Here is a 13,988-nt window from a genome sequence, read left to right on the forward strand (position 1 = left end):
CCCAAAGGCGGCCGCCTCCGGTCCTTTCGCGAGGTCACCGGCGGGGCAAACAGGAACGCATGAGTCACGTGAGCTAATCGCCAGAGAAGGGCTTCCAAGCCAGCGCGGCCCTCAGTGCCTGCCAGCTCGCCCCGCTCCTCCTCCTGGAGACCCAGTCCCAGCCCGCCCATCGTTCCCACACCGCCCAATGGGCGCCGACGCGGCTCCGAGAAGAGCCAGAGGAGGAGGTGTTGGGGCGGCGGGACGCTGAACGGCCGTTCACGTCAACGCGGTGACGTCACGCGTCGACGCTGCAGACGTACCTGTCGGGCTCCTGACTCCTGCAGCTTCCCTTCCCCTTCCGTCCTGTGCGGAACCGACAGCCACTTTCACAGAGTCCTAGTTCGCTCGCGGCCTGGAATCGGGCTGGAGAAGGAGGCAGGAGGGTGTGGTGGGTTGAAAAACCATCCACTTTACTACCGAGTTGGAGCATGGATTCTGTTTTAGTTCTTTGAGAGGGAAGTGAGATTGGAGATTCTTATTTTTAATTTTGGGTAGAAGGTTGACTCTGGGGCCCTCCAAAGCAAGAAGATTTAACTTAATGCTGCTCCTGTGTTTGAAGGAGGACAAAATGTCCCACCTGGCAAAATTTCCGTAACCTCTTCAGTAGAAAACATCAGGTATCTTTTAAACCGCGATAGTTTTCGTTGTGTGTCAAGCCTTCCTCAGGTGAAGCTCCCAGGATAGCTAGATTATAGGTTCGAAACAGATGCAGAATCCAAAGGCAGCGCAAAAAACAGCCACCGAGTTTGCTATGCCTCTGAGCTGCGAGGTGAGTTGCCAATGAGCGAAGGTTCGTCAGCTGTCATGTTCACGGATTTGGGGTCAACTGTGAAGCCAGGGCTCGCCTCTTGGTTTCTGTTATGACAGATATGCCTACCTAATGTTAAATCCATCTTGATTACGTATATACCCTCGAACGTTCTTTCAAATTTCACTCATTTCCTTCAGGAACCGTAGAAGGACCTTTGAATAGGAAGGAAACAGGTTCCAGGAAAAGATTAATTTTGAACTTGGAGAGTGGGTTTAACGTTCTCTAAATTTAAAAGTAATATTCAGTTTCTCTGTCTTTAGATTTATCTGTGTATATAAAAACATTTTTAGTGTATATATAATATTTGCGTTTTGATCTTAAACTTGTTGGACCAGAAACTACCTTAGAATCTCAGAAATTAATTTTGCATGTGGTGTGCTTTATTTGAATAGCATTTTAAAACTGGAGCACATAGAAGATAATTACATAAACTATGCATATTAGAGACTGAGATTTGTGTTTCCTTTGGAAAAACTTCTTGTCTGAGAATTGAATCAACAGTGACCGTATCTTTTTTTATATATGTAATTTCAAAAGTTCAGTTCTACAGACGTAAACTTTTTTGAGCCATGCAAATCAGTTACTGCAGCATCATTATGGCTTCTACAATTGATGGTTGAATCTTTCTTGAAATGCTTTTCCTGTCACTTCTATAAAGAGTTAATTTAGAAGATTATTTCATGATGAGGTGGGTATGGAAATAATTTAACTGTCAGTCAATTCTCCATGCCTTTATGAGTCACGACAAAATAGTATTTATTTCAAGAGTACATATGGGAGTTAAAACGCTTATGTATAGATTGTTGACTTTCATCCAGGTGCTGCTACTGCTGCTGATTGTTTTCTTGTTAGACAGTATGGCTTAAAAACCACGTGTATGACCTACAGATATTTTCTAAAATAGAATATGCTTATATGATCCCTAGTTAATAGGGACAGCCATTCTTGGCAGAATCCATGACAGATTGCATAGTGCTCCCACCCTTTACACTCCCCCCTTCTCTTTGCACTACCCAAGACTGATTCTTTGCTTGAATGACAAATCAAATTATTTTGTTCAAGAGGTCAAGGTGAATGTGTAGCATCTACGTTTTTACTTGGAAATTGTGCTTTAGCATGTGTTACCAATCATACATAGCTCATTAGGAGTGTAAATATTTAATCTGGTTTTAGATATACATAGTTCAGGGGAACAGATTTGTTGAAGTTGTGGGTTTACGGTTAGTGAATTGGCTATCTTCCAAGTCATGTTGGTTACACCGTTTCCATTTCCTGTTGTGACATGTTGGTAATAATTTTCAGACTGCTCAGGAAGCCAGATTTGATCTCTGTGGTGGGTCATATATCAAAGCAGTATCCTGTAGGTTTGGCCACTGTCACCACTTTGTAGAACTTCCAGCTTAGCTTGTAGTCAAACTTATCAGCAGGGATCTGAAATGTATAATATGATAATGTATAATATGATATAATAAGTGTTAATATTTATTGAGTGCATTCTGTGATTAAAAATGTTTTTTGTGGATTATTTCAATTTTCACACCAACCTCATGGAGTAGGTACCATTACTGTTTCCATTTTACAGATGTGGAAACTGAGGCACAGAGGATTTAATTAACTTGCCCAAGGTCCCACAGTAGTACGGGTCAAAACAAAGACTGAAACCTGACAGTTTGTTTTCAGAGCTCTTGCTCTCAGTGGCTGCACTATACTGCAGTTTAGACTAGTCAAAATGCTAGAGAAAAAGAACAAGAGACATGACATCATAGGTTCATTTATTTTTTAATTATAAAAGTAATGTAAAATTACAGAATAGTGTTTTTAAAAGAAAAACACTCATAATCCTACTACTCTTAATAAACTTTTTTGTTTTTTATATGCACGTTCACATCTGTACAGAAGTATTGTAGCTATGATTAATGAATCATAATTCTGATTCTTAAATGTTCTTTAGTTAAATATAAAATGGAGGATGAACCCCACTTTTCCACTTGCATTGCTGAAATATAGAGAGATTTGATCTGTAGCTTTGACTGGAACCAAATTAAATAAATATATTTTTGCCATTTCTGTGAGGTGTAGTTGAACAATTTCTTTCTTTCTTTTTTTTTTTTTTAAAGATGACCAGTAAGGGGATCTTAACCCTTGACTTGGTGTTGTCAGCACCACGCTCTCCGAAGTGAGCTAACCGGCCATCTCTATATAGGGATCCGAACCCGTGGCCTTGGTGTTATCAGCACCGCACTCTCCCAAGTGAGCCACGGGCCGGCCCGTTGAACAATTTCTGTCTTTTAAAATTATGAAAACTATTTAGTTTTCAAAGTCACTGTCTTCCACAGTATCTTTTTAGTGGATTATTGTATTATCTTTCTTCCTTGTTGTAGCCTGAGCCTTGTATTTGTGTGTGTTTTTTTCCTTTTCCCTTTTAAAATCATCTAGCATTCAGGGCTGGTCTGTGGCTTACTTGGGAGAACGTGATGCTGACAACACCAAGTCAAGGGTTAAGATCCCCTTACTGGTCATCTTTAAAAAAAAAAAAAATCAAATAAAATAAAATCGTCTAGCATTTAACTTTTTTTTTCTCCCCTGGGAATTTGTTTTTGTTGTTTATTCATTTCTAATTGACAAGTAATAATTATATATATTTATGGAGCACATAGCTCATTAGGTATGTAAATATTTGTTAAATGCATACATTTATTTATTTTGTATATATTTATACATATTTATTTCGTATACATTTATCAAAACATATTGTGATCCATCACCTAACCTACTTGTCATTTATTTGTGGTGAGAACATTTAAAATCTACTCTTTTAGCAATTTTGAGGTATACACTACATTATTATTAACTATGGTCACCATGCTGTGCAATAGATCTCTAAAACTTACTCCTCCTGTGTAACCGGAACTTTGTACCTTTTGACTAATCTCTCCCCTTTCCCCATTACTGTCCTCCACCCCAAACCTCTGGTAACTGCCATTCTACTCTCTCTTTCTATATGTTTCAGTTTTTTAGGTTACACATGTGAGATCATGCAGCATGTGGTTTTCTCTTCCTAGCTTTTTTTCACTTAGCATAATGTCCTCCAGTTTTATCCATGTTGCAAATGCTTTTTGGTGGCTGGTCAGTAAGGGGATCTGAACCCTTGACCTTGATGTTATCAGCATCGTGCTCTAACCAAGTAAGCTAACTAGCCAGCTCTTTTTTTTCAAGGCTATGGAGTATTCCATTATATGTAGTATACCACATTTTCTTTTCCTTCTTTTTTTTTTCTTTTTTTTTTTGGCAGCTGGCTGATATGTGACCTTGGTGTTATAAGGCAACTGAAATAACTGGCCAGCCCACCACATTTTCTTTATCCATTCATCTGTTGATGGACATTTAGGTTGTTTCTATATCTTGGCTATTGCAAATAATAGCATTTAACTTTTGAGTAGTGCTAAAAGATTTTGTAAGGTTAAGAAATTTTCTATAGAGTTATTTCTTTTACCAGGTAATTCACTTATTACTTTTTTGAAGAAAAGAATAAAAGGCACAAGAATCGAGACATGCAGCTAACTGAATGAACAATAAGGGTAAAATATCAAGTATTTTGGGACAAATCATATTTATTATTGTTGTAATATCTTTTATGTAATGACAGTTTGTAACAGAATAAATTCTTTGTCTCAATATCCCTATGGATCCAATTAACAAATACTTCTACCCTTTCCTCTGTCTGATCTTGCTTTTTTTTTTTTTTTTTTTTGATAAAACGAGTTTGTGTATGTGACTTTTATTGTGATACTTCATATGGTTCATGGAAGTAGGTGAAGTTTAGTAATTTGCTTAGACACATCTCTACATAGAATATAGTTTTTACATTTTTTGTTTGTATAACAGAATACTTAATGTTTATAGTGTCTCATCAGTTTGATACATATCAAATTAATTAAAATATTTAGAATATTCAAAATGTGTATACTTTATATCTAATTTCCTTTTTCCACTGACTTTGAAATAAAAGTGTGATTGTTCTGTATATATTTAATTAGTTTTAATTAGTAAATAGCTCTGCCTAATTTTAATTTAACTACTTTCCCATTTTGCTTTGTAATTACTTGGTTAGAAAAAGGAGAAAAGAAAAGGTCTTTCCCTCAGTATGCAATCAGATGGAAAAAAGAATATGGCACATATTCCCAGTGGGTATCTAATGGATCCAACTGCCTGCTAGATAAATATTTTTATCCAGATATCCTGGGATCATCACATATGCAACATGTTCACCTATTTTTTCCCTCTGCATTCTTCTCCAACTACCTTTTATTGACTTTCCAATATCTAGAAAGACACTAGTCTTCGTTAAAAATAGAGGAAGAAACACAAACTTTAGAGTCATTGATGCTTATCTTTCCCTAGTTCCCCATATATCCAGGTTTATTGATCTTCTTTGTGACCTCTGAATGCAGTACATGTTCTTTTCTGTTTTCATTGTGGCTTTAGACCGTTTGTTATTTATTGTTGGAACTGTTCCAAAACTTTTTAAGCAGTGTCCCTGCCTTCAGTCTCCTCTTGCTGGTACATTCCTTACACGAATGTCATTTTACTCTTCTCAGAACCCAGCTTTGTTTGTATTGTTCCTTTGTTCAATCTTCCCCACCATCCTTTAATCTGGCTTTGAAGTTTTTTCAGGGTTAGGCTCTGATTTCTTTTTCTAGCTTTCTCACTCCATCTCTACATAAGCCTCAGTGCCTTGTACACTATGCCAGCATTTCCCAAAATGTGTTCTAAGGAGTACTAACTAGTACCATAGAATTTTAACAGGTGTTTCATGGGGTGGAGAGTCATTTTCTGGTAAAATAAATTTGAAAACTTTTAATAAATTTTGTTTATGATGTTAATGTTTACCACAGATTTTCTCAAGAACCTTTCTTATACTGTTAGCCATTATAATTCTAGACAGGAATATGTTGTATTGTCCAAACTTACTGACCATGAAACCTTTTACTGGACTAGGATTTTGTCCACATACTCACTCACCTACAAATATTTTGTTACCTTCTCAGCTCCATAACTTGACTCATGCCATTAATCTTGCTTTGCATAACCTCTTCTCCCATCTCTGCCCCATAAAAATAGTACTTACCGTTTTTTTTTTTTTAAAGATGACCAGTAAGGGGATCTTAACCCTTGACTCGATATCAGCACCACACTCTCCAAAGTGAGCTAACCGGCCATCCCTATACGGGGATCCGAACCTGTGGCCTTGGTGTTACCAGCACCACACTCTCCCAAGTGAGCCATAGGCCAGCCCTTTACTTACCTTTTAAGGTCCAACTCAAGAGGTCTATTCTAGAGAAGGCTTTTCATCATCAATCACAATGGGATGTGGTCTTTTCTCTGAGCTCATAACAATTTTTGTGTCTTCTTTGACATCTGTCATGTACTCCTTTTATTATACAGATATATACTAATTTATAGGAAAATATTACATCTCTCTTAAGAACAGTATATAATTTAAGTTGAAGTTTACTGAAAGCTGTAAGTACTATATAAATACGATGGCATTAATATAATAAAAATTGTGTTTTTATTTGTTACAATTTCTGGTACATTGGTAGTTATGCTGTAAACATTAGTAAATGAATCAGTGTTTATGTTGAAATTCATCATTGCATTTTATTTATTTATTTTTTTTTAAAAGATGACCGGTAAGGGGATCTTAACCCTTGACTTGGTGTTGTCAGCACCACACTCAGCCAGTGAGCGAACCGGCCATCCATATATGGGATCCGAACCCGGGGCCTTGGTGTTATCAGCACCGCACTCTACTGAGTGAGCCATGGGCCGGCCCCCATCATTGCATTTTAATCTGTGACCAATACTTACCCCAAACAGTTCTTGAAATACTTACATGACAATGCTCCTTACATACAAATGACTAGACCAGTCACGGTTGCACTTCCCTGCCATCATTGTTTTTGAGATGTTTGTTGCAACTAGAGGTTGCTGACTTTGAGGATTTTCGTTTCTTCTTTCACCCGGATTGTGCCTGCTTTTCTGTTTAGCTACTAGCCAAACAAATAAGTGACTGACGCACTCTTGGGACTTAGCCATTGTCTGCGACCCTACCCAGTTTGATTCTTTGGAGAGACAAAACCGTGTTGGGAACCATGAAAAATTCATGTGCTTACCTCAGGGCTGTGGGTCACTTAGCCACAGGACTTCCTATTTCTGCTCCATTCCCACTCCCCAAATTCTGTTTATGTGCTGCTTAGTACTTGCAGTTTGGGGGATAGATTGGTGTAATGAAGGTAAGCATGCCTTTCATTGTAGTCTGACCTTGAATAGAAACTAAAGCCTGGATGTGTAACCCTAAAGTTGGAAAAATCTCTCTGATCTTGAATCCTGTGAATTGTAGGAGACTGAAATTTGTTTCTGCCAACTGTTTTCAATCAGTTAATCAAGTCAGAAACTTAGTGGATATCTTAAATTTCTTCTTCTTTACCATTCCCCACATTTTATTAGTTACTAAGTTCTCTTAACTATTTCTCAAAACTTTCTCTACTCCTCTGTGTTGCTATATCTTGGTTTAATTATACGCACACTAACTCATGTTTAGAATTGTTCAAGGGTCCCCTCTCATCTAACTTTTCTATCTTTAGTCCTGCAGTCTCTTGCCCTTCTTATCTATCTCCCACACTGCTGCTACTGTTGACTTGCTAAAATTAATGTCTGATCATGTGGTTTCTCTTTTTAAAACTCTTAATGGTTTTCCTTGTATATAGATGAGTTGCCAGCTACTTAAAAAAAATAATAAATCAACACCTAGTATGTGTTAGATATTCTGCTAACTATTGAATATGCATTGTTGAGCAAAAATTGACACAGTGCGAGACCTGATGATACATTCTAGAAGGGAAGACAGACGTGAATTAAATAATCATATAAATAAGTGTAATATTACAACTGTGGTAATTGCTATAAAGAGAATCTGTAAGAACTAATAAGAAAATATGACCTAGTCAGGGATGATTTGACCCAGGTAATAAGTAGGTCAGGGAGGCTTTCTTCACTAGCTGCATGACTTTGGACAAGTTATTTAAACTCTTTGTGCCACAGTTTCCTCATCTGTTAAATAAGCATAATAATAGCACCTAAACTTTAGGGTTGTGATTAAATTTAATATAAATATTAAATGAATGAATTTGTAAAGTGCTTAGGAGAGTATTTAGCATATAGTAAGCTCTGTTAAAGAGTTTGCTAAATAAATAAAGGGAGAAGAAGATATAACAACCACAATTACTTGAAGTTGATAGACAAGCAAACAGAAAGGGCATTGTTGGGGGGAGGGGGGGAGGGAGAAGGGAGGAAGGTTTTGGTGATGGGGAGCAATAATCAGCCACAATGTATATCGACAAAATAAAATTAAAATAAATAAATAAATAAATAAAGGGATATTCGATCTGAGATCTGAAGAATGAGTAGGAGAGTTAATTAGAAGAAGAAAGGGTGTATGGCCCAGGCAGAAGGAGCAACAAAAGTTCTGGGGCAGGAGGTAGGAAGGAGCCTGGTAGTACTAAGAGATTGAAAGATCAGTGAGTGTAGAGTACTGCAGGAAATACACCCTGTAAAATGAAGCTGGGGAACTAGGTAGAGGCCAGGCTGCATAGGACTCTTGTCTGCTATGGTAAGGAGTTTGTCTCCTAAGGTGGTGAGGAGAGATTACTTATCAGACTTGCTTTTTGAAGAGACCATGCTGACTGCAGTGTGGCAATCAAATTAGAGGGCAGCAAGGTGATTGTACATTGATCATTTAGGAATTTATTGCAGTAAACCAGGCTTTAGTCCCTGGAGATTTTCATAGGTTATCTCTAATCTTTGTAACTCTACAAGATGTATGTTTGCAAGCTACTGCGTAGCTATTAAAATGTTTCGAAATGGTTTTAAATGTATTTTTTGATAGTTAAAACAGAAAAGGGGACTTTTAAAAAAAATATGCAAAATATCAGCTGCTCTGTTACGGTTTAGATAGCTTTTCGTGGACAAGCCTGGGAATTGGTTTTAGAACCTAAAAAGATTTAAAACTGGTATTCAGATTTTCTTGTGTTGATTCCTTTATGCTGCCATAGAAATTTGAATATTTTATAGCAGTGCTGTTCAATAAAAATATTTGTGCTGCATATGCAAGCCACATACGTAATTTCAAATTTTTTAGTAGTTTCCTTAAAAAGGTAAAAGGAAAGTGGTGAGATTCATTTTAATAACATATTTTATTCAACCCAATATATCTAAAACATTATTTCAACATGTAATCAATATAAAATTATTAATGAAATATTTTACATTCTTTTTTCATATAAAGTCTTAGAAATATGGTAAGTATTTTACATTTAGACCACATCTCACTTTGGACTAGACATTTTTCAAGAGCTGAATAGCCATATGTGGCTAGTGGTTGTTACATCTGACAGTAAAGCTCAATAGGTTTCTAGGTAAATAAGAGGAATAGCTTTTTGTTGTTTTTTTAGCTATCAAGTTTGTAGAAATAATAACCCATGCAGGCCTGAGTTTAATTAGTTTATTTGGAGTGGGGTTCTGTACTCTTTTTATAAAGAAAGGTCTGGAGTCTGGATGTCTCAGAGGAGTTATGAAATTAATTTTTTTAAACAATTTTAAAGATCTAAGTTTCTAGTTACACAGTTTTTGAGGGACTCTTAGGGATGAAATGGAGGAGATATATTGGAACTCACTAATTGAGGTCCCAGTACACAGAAAAGTTTAATTATTTGAGAGATTTCTCAATGCTATGTAGCTTCTAGCTAATGTTCATTGAAATATGTTATCACATTTATTAAGCCCATCTACTCTGATCATCATGTAAAGAAGTGAAGAATAGAATGTATGCTTTGCAACATCTTAACATACAGGCTTTAATGTACCAAAATTAAAGTGATTCTTCAACTATTAATGTTTATTTTTTAATTTTATATTTTGGCAGCTGGCTGGTGCAGGGATTGAATCTTGGACCTTGTTGTTGTCATTACCATGCTCTAACCAGCTGAGCTAACCAGCCAGCCCTTAATGTTTATTTTTTAAAAGGTCTTTTGGTTATTTACTCATGAGCCACAATATTTAATTTGATTGCCTCTATGGAACTGCAAAATTCTTAGCATGAACAGTTATTTTCATACCTTTCTAATTTAACATTTAATGTAAATATAAGAATATGTCTTTAATTAATATATTCTAACAAATCTCAGTATATTGTAATAGGCCATCTTTGGTAGAAGTAACTACAAAACATTCATAAAGTTGCAAAGCAGTAAATATTTAAGTTTTCCTTTGTAATTTATGTGTTAGTTTTTGTTTATTCTCCCAAGGCCAGTTTAATACTGTTACAGAGAGGATTTGTTTATTAAAAACTGAATTCATTCCTCTTTTTGCCCTCATTGATTGAATAAGCAGTTTGACATTTATTGTCCATATATGCTGTACCAGTCATTTTGCTAAGGTGCTGAGAACAGAGGCATGCTCTCAAGGAGCTGTCAAAACTTCACTTTCTCCAAAGTGGTTTTTAGGAAATTTGTGTAATGAATCTGTTAAAAAGGCAGTTAGTAATATTTTCTTTTTCTTTTTTTTTTTTTTTTTTTGTCGTTTTTTCGTGACCGGCACTCAGCCAGTGAGTGCACTGGTCAGTCCTATATAGGATCCGAACCCGCGGCGGGAGCGTTGCCGCGCTCCCAGCGCAGCACTCTACCAAGTGCGCCACGGGCTCGGCCCTAATAATATTTTATTTTTCTAAAATAACTATAAAAGCTCTATAAACACTTTATTATTATTATTATTAAAGCTCTTTGAGGTTATTTTCCCATGTGCAGAAGGAAAATTTACTGAAGACAAGAGATTGTCCTAAAATATTGCAAGTCTTCAGTACTACAATTCACTACTAGAATTCAGCACTAGAATTGGAGTATGCTTACTTTCATTCCTTGTCTTTCATTTTCTGTATGTACTTACTAAGACATATCTAGTAAGTCTTGTTTTACAAGGCTTACTGGTTTGACTGCTTTTATGACTGTATCTTTCAAGTTCTACTCATGTTCATTTCAAGATTATTACTGATGTGTCACCACACTTACGTTGAACTCTTATGTTGATGTTCAGCAAGTACGTAGATATATTAAGAAAAATCAGGGCTGGCCAGTTAGCTCACTTGGTTAGAGTGTAGTGCAGATAACACCAAGTTAAGGGTTCGGATCCCCATAGTGGCCAGCTGCCAAAATATCAAACTATTTAGCAGTAACGTTTTTAGAATATAAAGAGTAATAACAGTGAAAACATATGCTTATTTGGTTTTACTTGCTTTGAAAAGATGGAAATTATTACCTGTTGTCAGATTTCTCCACGTCTAATGTTTGACCATGGGCTCAAATATTAAATTTTAAAATGATGAAAGGAAAATGAAATTAATATTTAAAAAAATTTTAAATTACAGCATTCATTTTTAAAATTAGGTAGTACTTGTACTTGGTAAAATGTGAAAAGGGGCAGTCTCCCTTTCAAACCTGGTCTTATTCCCTTCCCTATGGTCTTCTTTCTTGGAAATCCCTCCAGAGATGGTCAATACATGTGCAAGCAATTATGCATTATATTTCTTCCTCTTACCCACTTTCTGTGTGTGTGTGTGTGGGGGGCCCACATATATTATAGCATACTATAAACGATTCTGTATACTTTACATTTTTTTAACTTAAAAATTGATCTTAGAGATTGTTTTATTTTTATTTATTTATTTTTTTTACATTTGCATAAACAGCATATTTTTTATATATTTTATTTTTTATTTTTATTTATTTATTTTTTTAAATTTTATTTTGTCGATATACATTGTAGCTGATTATTGCTCCCCATCACCAAAACCTCCCTCCCTTCTCCCTCCCCCCCTCCCCCCCAACAATGTCCTTTCTGTTTGCTTGTCGTATCAACTTCAAATAATTGTGGTTGTTATATCTTCCCCCACCCCCCGGTTTTGTGTGTGTGTGTGTGTGTGTGTGTGTGTGTGTGTGTGTGTGTGTGTGTGTGTGTGTGTGTGTGTGTGTGTGTGTGTGTGAATTTATATATTAATTTTTAGCTCCCACCAATAAGTGAGAACATGTGGTATTTCTCTTTCTGTGCCTGACTTGTTTCACTTAATATAATTCTCTCGAGGTCCATCCATGTTGTTGCAAATGGCAGTATTTCATTCGTTTTTATAGCTGAGTAGTATTCCATTGTGTAGATGTACCACATTTTCCGTATCCACTCATCTGATGATGGACATTTGGGCTGGTTCCAACTCTTGGCTATTGTAAAGAGTGCTGCGATGAACATTGGGCAGCAGGTATACCTTCGACTTGATGATTTCCATTCCTCTGGGTATATTCCCAACAGTGGCATAGCTGTGTCGTATGGTAGATCTATCTGCAATTGTTTGAGGAACCTCCATACCATTTTCCATAGAGGCTGCACCATTTTGCAGTCCCACCAACAATGTCTGAGAGTTCCTTTTTCTCTGCAACCTCGCCAGCATTTATCGTTCTGAGTCTTTTGGAGTTTAGCCATCCTAACTGGGGTTAGATGGTATCTCAGTGTGGTTTTGATTTGCATTTCGCGGATGCTGAGTGATGTTGAGCATTTTTTCATATGTCTGTTGGCCATTTGTTTATCTTCCTTAGAGAAATGCCTACTTAGCTCTTTTGCCCATTTTTTAATTGGGTTGCTTGTTTTCTTCTTGTAAAGTTGTTTGAGTTCCTTATATATTCTGGATATTAATCCTTTGTCAGATGTATATTTTGCAAATATTTTCTCCCACTCTGTTGGTTGTCTTTTAACTCTGTTAATTGTTTCTCTTGCTGTGCAGAAGCTTTTTAGTTTGATATAATCCCATTTGTTTATTTTTCCTTTGGTTGCCCGTGCTTTTGGGGTCGTATTCATGAAGTCTGTGTCCAGTCCTATTTCCTGAAGTGTTTCTCCTATGTTTTCTTTAAGAAGTTTTATTGTTTCAGGGTGTATATTTAAATCCTTAATCCATTTTGAGTTGATTTTAGTATACGGTGAGAGGTATGGATCTAGTTTCATTCTCCTGCATATCGATATCCAGTTATCCCAGCACCATTTGCTGAAGAGGCAGTCCCTTCCCCAGTGAATAGGCTTGGTGCCTTTGTCAAAGATCAGATGGCAGTAAGTGTGTGGGTTGATTTCTGGATTCTCTATTCTATTCCATTGGTCAGTGTGTCTGTTTTTATGCCAGTACCATACTGTTTTGGTTATTATAGCTTTGTAGTATAGCTTAAAGTCAGGTAGTGTTATGCCTCCAGCTTTATTTTTTTTGCTCAGCATTGCTTTGGCTATGCGTGGTCTTTTATTGTTCCATATAAATGACTGGATAGTTTTTTCCATTTCTGAGAAAAATGTCTTTGGAATTTTGATGGGGATTGCATTGAATTTGTATATCACTTTGGGTAGTATGGACATTTTCACTATGTTGATTCTTCCAATCCAAGAGCATGGGATATCTTTCCATCTTCTTGTATCCTCTCTCATTTCTCTCAGCAGTGGTTTGTAGTTCTCATTATAGAGATTTTTCACCTCCTTGGTTAACTCAATTCCTAAGTATTTTATTTTTTTGGTGGCTATTGTAAATGGGCAGGCTTTCTTGATTTCTCGTTCTGCATGTTCACTATTGGAGAAAAGAAATGCTACTGATTTTTGTGTGTTGATTTTGTATCCTGCTACTGTGCTGAAATCATTTATCAATTCCAACAGTTTTTTTGTAGAGGTTTTGGGCTGTTCGATATATAGGATCATGTCATCTGCAAACAAGGACAGTTTGACTTCATCTTTTCCAATCTGGATGCCCTTTATTTCCTTCTCTTCTCTGATTGCTCTGGCTAGTACTTCCAACACTATGTTGAATAGGAGTGCTGAGAGTGGGCATCCTTGTCTAGTTCCTGTTCTTAAAGAAAAAGCTTTCAGCTTTTGCCCATTCAGAATGATATTGGCAGTGGGTTTGGCATATATGGCTTTAATTATGTTGAGATACTTTCCCTCTATACCTAACTTATAGAGGGTCTTTGTCATGAATGAGTGCTGAACTTTATCAAATGCTTTT

At 36.5% G+C, this 13,988-nt stretch overlaps 1 protein-coding gene across 4 annotated transcripts in view; it reads left to right on the forward strand.

Moving 5' to 3' along the window:
• Positions 1–317: 317 nt before the first annotated feature.
• CLCN3 (chloride voltage-gated channel 3) overlaps positions 318–13,988 on the forward strand; it is a 95,122-nt gene continuing 81,451 nt past the window's right edge. For 3 of the 4 annotated variants that reach the window (XM_063076599.1, XM_063076593.1, XM_063076596.1), the window contains exon 1: positions 318–811. The gene's annotated coding sequence lies outside the window, so the exon portion shown is untranslated. The remainder of the gene's footprint in view (positions 812–13,988) is intronic. The other variant, XM_063076594.1, reaches the window with a different exon arrangement.

This window comes from Cynocephalus volans, chromosome 13 (genome assembly GCF_027409185.1).
Source record: "Cynocephalus volans isolate mCynVol1 chromosome 13, mCynVol1.pri, whole genome shotgun sequence".
Lineage (NCBI taxonomy): Eukaryota > Metazoa > Chordata > Mammalia > Dermoptera > Cynocephalidae > Cynocephalus > Cynocephalus volans.